This window comes from Pelobates fuscus, chromosome 4 (assembly GCF_036172605.1).
Source record: "Pelobates fuscus isolate aPelFus1 chromosome 4, aPelFus1.pri, whole genome shotgun sequence".
Lineage (NCBI taxonomy): Eukaryota > Metazoa > Chordata > Amphibia > Anura > Pelobatidae > Pelobates > Pelobates fuscus.
In genome coordinates, this window is record NC_086320.1 from 337,914,228 (window position 1) to 337,920,227 (window position 6,000).

Here is a 6,000-nt window from a genome sequence, read left to right on the forward strand (position 1 = left end):
TTGGAAGACATTTTTTTTGTTTTGTAATGTTTGTATGTGTGTGTGTATTCTGTTTTCATAAAAAAAATTTAAAAGACGTGGTCTGTTGGATTTATTTATGTAGTAAAGTATTACTGTAATTTTTAAAAAAAAAAAAAAACTAACACTGGTTGACATGGATAAAGGATCAGCAGCTGATAGATTCATGAATGCACAGTGAGGTAGATTTGTAGAACATACATTTTTAGGGTTTGAGAAACCTTTTTAGTGCAAATGTATGTATTTGAAAATCAAGAAAGAAGTGCAAGCGCTTAGTAGATACAACCCTAGAATACATTTTGCTCAGGGGTAGCCACTATTAATAAATATAAAGGCAAATGGTCCTATGTACATTTAGCAAGTATTCCGGTATAGAATTCTGGGATATTATAAGGGCAGGTTAAAGGATCACTATAGTTTTTCCTGACACTATATAACCCTTAGATCCCCCTCCCGCTGGGCTGAAGGGGTTATAACTACTTACTTAATCCAGCACCGGGCTCCCTCGGTGCTGGTGACCACTCCTCCACCGCCAACGTCTGCTCCCGAGTGGAGCGGAATGCGCAGCAAGAGCCGCACATGCATTCAAAACAGTCCATAGGAAAGCATTTCTCACTGCTTTCCTATGTACGTTCTGCACGCTGAATGCGATTTTTCGCATTCAGCGTTGCAGAACCGCCTCTAGCGGGTGTCAGGAAGACAACAACTCTGAAACTGCTATGTTAACATCTGAAGGGTTGAAACCTGGGGGACCTGGCACCCAGACCACTTAATTTAACTAACAGTATTTCAAATATCAAAGTCCAGGGCACCTTGTATCTGGATTAAGTCAAGGATGGATCCACTTTCCCTTAAAAGATACAAAAGGGCAATATAGTGCAACACTGTATTTATTTAAAACAAAGGAACCCCCTCCCCTCTTTCCCCAATTGGAACTCTTACATCAAATTATAGTGGTACTTTTCTCAAAGCCATATAAAAAGCATGAGTATACAACGTAAAGTCTGTGTTACCGCTCGGAGCAGATCTGTAATCCGGATCGAAGGATACGTGATCTCCGCCTTGAGATGTGTGAGCTGGATGCCCCTGTTTCCTCGTTGCTCCAAAGATAAAAGCAGTTCCTGCATCAATGCTGTTCTCTGGCTTTGTCAAGATATGTGCCCGCCGTACTGAAACATTCTTAAATCCCGACTAGCTGCCAATTTCTTTCTTTTTTTTTTTAATTCTTTATTTTTGTAGTGCCAAGATGGGTAACAAGCATATGACAATTAGTGCTATACATAAAATATAAGTTAAGGTTAACTTTAGGGTATCAACATATGTCAGCGATAAGGCACCTTTTATGGTAATATGTTGCATTGGTGGAAAACGGTACATTGCGCAGTAATGTCGAAGCGTGTCGTGATATTAGTGTGGTTGCAGTCTATTACTGCCCTTCACATAAGGAAGGCCAGCTAGGACGTGAGGAACATGCTAGGGCTATCACTGTGTATGCATTTGTACTTTTGCCACTGATAGCCGGCCGCAGGGTGGGTTACCGGGAGGGACATTTTAGTCAGTGAGACTGCCAAATTTTGGCTCGGTGAATGAGCAAGGAATGGAAGGGAGAACTTAGTGGCAGGTGGGTAACCGAAAGTTTTGGTTCCCAGGAACCCCAATGCGGGTGGTTAATGGACATAACGGTGTCCTGTCAGCTTGTATGGGCTGTGTTGTGCACATAAACAGTGGAAGTGGATTGAGCCTGGTGGGGAGTTAAGTAAGCTCCATATCCCCAGAGCCTTTGGGGGGGGGGGGGATGCATTGCAGGAGCGCTTGCTGGTTATAGCGCTTTGCACAAAGGCATGAACTACCCTCGTAGGGCCGCTAGTCCCGTGGGACTTATCTACGGTTAGGTGAGTCGGAGCGTAAAAGGAAAAAACATAAACAAAACCAGTTGCATGAGTGTAACAATGCATAACTGTAGGCTGCGTGTCAGCAAAAAGAGAGTCTGTCCATGAGGCGCCTCATCCTGGGGCCTTCGAGTTGGCGGGCGTAAAGACCGCCACGTTGTCGACATCCCACACGTGTGTTGAGCCGTTCTGACTGGTGGTGGTAGTAGCAGTCAGTCCCAGGGAGTGCAGAAAGGTATTGGTGTCGGACAATGAGGTGAGTCTGTGTTTCTTGCCACTTCTCTCTACCACAAGTGCCCGTGGGGTCCCCCACCGGTACGGAAGTCCTGCTGTACGCAGTTGAGTCGTCACCTCCTTCAATGTGGCGCTCCACTGCAGTGTAGATCTGCTGAGGTCCTGGAAAAAGCACAGTGCGTGCTGTTCAAAGAGGAATGGTGATTGGCCTTTAGTTTGCGCCATGAATATGTCCTTGTCGGTTCGTGTTCGAAAGCAAACAATGACATCCCTTGACCCCGAGGGTTTGGTTGTGAGGCTACCCGGGAGGCGGTATATCCCGTCAAGCTGCATACCTTTAGCCTGCTTGGGTGTCAGTGTAGTGGAGAGTAATCTCCTGACGTACTGTGGGAGCTCTCCGGCATTGAGGGCGTTTGGGATCCCTCTAATTTTGAGGTTGCGCTGTCTTGACGCAACTTCCAGCTGTCCCACCTTCGCTGTCAGTTCTGCACATGCGAGGGTTACTCCCTGCAATTGGGATGCAGTGATGTCTTGTTTAACCCCGAGGCCGCAGACATTTTCCTCTGTGGATTGTATCCTGCCTGCTAGAGTGCTGAGGTCCGTTTTCAGGACCGCCATTTCAGAGGCTATGTACGTTTTGAGTTCCGCCACCATCGCGGCTATGTCGGTTTTAGTAGCCAGTTGCGGGTCAGATTGCCTCTGGGGGGCAACTCTGCCACTTCGGGTGTGCAGCTGAGTCTCCTCCAGTTCAGGATCTTCCTCCTCGGAGGCCGATGTGGAGCCGTGAGGTGTTTCTGCCCTGCGGTCCGCCATTTTAGGCCTGGGTGTCTGGGTGAGTAAAAAGCTAATATCTCGGGTGTTGTGCTCACCCGAGCCCCGAGATTTGCGGGAGTGTTTGCCCATGTTCTCCTGCTTCGGGTAATGTTTTGGGAGCGTATACCCGTTATTCCGATCGGGGTAATGTGGGTTTTCAGTTGTTTTCGGCGTCGGAGCTCAGGGTGCATGCGACCGCTCCGTTAGCTAGCTAGCTCCGCCCCCAGCTGCCAATTTCTTAAAGAGCTTATGTCTATTTGAATTCCATTCGTTTGGGTATATTTCAAGATCAGCAGTTAGTCTTCTTTGCATATATTCCCAGTGGAGATGGATAATTATTCCAGATTGTCTTGCTTATTGTAGTAGGAATTTCTTTGCCAGTGCAGTGAACTTCCTTTTGGCTCTTGGATAAGTCTAATGATTTATATTATTAGAATATAAAAATTCTATAAAGAGGTCACCGAGACCAACACATCCACCATGGCATACATAATGAAGAACTTACACTTTACATTATCAATGTCCATTCCATCCAGCCTGAATGCCAATGATTAGCGAGAGTGCTACCTTAGCCATGAGCTGTAGTAATTATGTTGCTCACCGTGCCGTTTTAATATCTGCAATCATAATATAGATCCATAATCCAAACCGTGGGTATCATATGTAACAGAGGCTGAGGCACAAACACATCATGAAAATTCCATGTGCATCAACATCAAATCTCTCAACCTGCAGATGTAGAAAACCAAAATACCGGTTCTCCATTAACTTTAACACCTTAAGGACCAAACCTCTGAAATAAAAGGGAATCATGACATGTCACACATGTCATGTGTCCTTAAGGGGTTAAATCCCTTAATAGTATTGTCTGCAAGGGACCTAAAATCTACACAAAGAATTGAATGGCAGGTATTGCTGATATTTTTATAGAGGTCTTGCTAACTCCAACTGATGGAAATGCTCATCACCCAATCACCAGGTAAGTCCCAACGCCTCTTCTTTGTGGACTGAATCTTAGCTATCCAGTTTGTTTCTACTTGCTTTAACTAGTGACTAAAAAAAATATATATAAGATGAGATCTAAATTCTAGTGACATTTATTTCCTACTAAGCATGTCTTAAAGGGTCTATAACCTGTTCCTGCAGGCTTTTCAGAGAAAACATTGGTACCTCGTAAAACATCTAGAGGTGCTTCCAATGTATCTATGTTCAGCATCTCCATGCTCTGTATGGAGACTCTGAACGCTCCCCATAGAGATGCATTGATTCAATGTATCTCTGAGGAGATGCTGAGTGTCGCAGAATGGCATTATGTCATACATGCTCAACAGCCTCCAAAACGTTTCCTATGATCAGTGTGACAAGGGAACAAAGTTGAGTTAAATAACTTTTTTTTACTGCAATCTGAAGAGGACTGACTCGACACCTAAACAGCCACTCCAGGATTATAGTGATAGGAATACATGTTTATATTCCTGAATTGATAGTGTTCCATTAAATGTCCTGTTTTGGTGTCTTTTTAACACTGTCTAACCCACTGAATGATGGCTTCTGCTCATTTAAATGTACAATTACACAAAAAAGATTAATTCTATGCAAAAGAAATTCCAGATTTTCTTCAAAAGTCCCTGGGGAATAGATCCATTCTCCAGGACTGATATAAAGATTTGCAGGAACTGGAAAGTCATAGTCCAAGTTTCAAATAACACAGCAAGCACAACACTTTAACCTGAGGAAGACACAAGAGAGTGATGAAACGCGTTGTGCTTGCTGTTTTATGCGGTTTTATTTGAAACTTGCACTATGGCATCCCAGCTACCTTTAATGTAAGGTTTTTATTTATTTCTAATGATACAAATTGAAAGAATGTGATGGAAAAACCATTCACTCTTGGTGGATGGGATTCAATCACATTGCAAAAAATACCTCCTAGGGTAAACGTAATAAAATTATGGTAACACACTTTATTGTAAGGGAAAAAATATATATAATAAAATAGGTATAAAACCTACCCAAACACACATACCCCAGAGGTGTATATATAAATAGTGGTAACGTGAAAACAAAACAAGAGCCTATTTTAAAGCCTGGAGAGAGTGCTCCAAGATCTCGTGAACACAAGTATATACATACACTGGGGGTCCGTTAGAGTAAATCGTATGGAGCCTCAAAAGAGGTTTAAAAATAGGACCACAGGGACCCTCAATGTATGGACAAATCAAGAGAGAAAGGGAGCAAAATATGGACTGGTCCACCTAGGACTAGTATGTTAAATCGTATAGCGCTATTAATAGCAACGTTATCGGTAGCTGGGATAGTAGGTGCCTGGCAGTAGTTATAACGCCAATGCAATAATGGAACTTAGCTGTGGTCACTATTAAGGGTGTCCCACAGGAGTTCTAAAGTAACTCCCTGTATAGGAGTGAAGACACAAATGAATACAAAAGGGTACTAAATCCTGTACATAAAGCAATCCCTGCTGTTGTACCTTGCTAAAGAAAAGAAAATGTATCTCTCTTGACAATGTAGAGTAGAGGAAGTATCCAATAGTATTCGAACTCCGTCAGTCATGAGATACAGTGTTGGGCAAAGGCAGCAGCAAAAAGCATTCTATGTTTCTATGTTGCTATGTTAAAAGGCTCGACGCGCGTTGCAACATTTCCATACGCCTTTGTCAAGAGCTCTTGACAAAGGCGACACTTCATTGAGATGAGGTGTTCTGGTTGCCCAAAGTGGTCCTTTAATGAACATTGAATGAGCTATGTTGAATTTTTTTATTTTTTTAAATTGTTGTTCTGTGAATAGTTTTTCTTTATTGTCTGTAGCAGCGCTTGCTGGTTATAGCGCTTTGCACAAAGGCATGAACTACCCTCGTAGGGCCGCTAGTCCCGTGGGACTTATCTACGGTTAGGTGAGTCGGAGCGTAAAAGGAAAAAACATAAACAAAACCAGTTGCATGAGTGTAACAATGCATAACTGTAGGCTGCGTGTCAGCAAAAAGAGTCTGTCCATGAGGCGCCTCATCCTGGGGCCTTCGAGTTGGCGG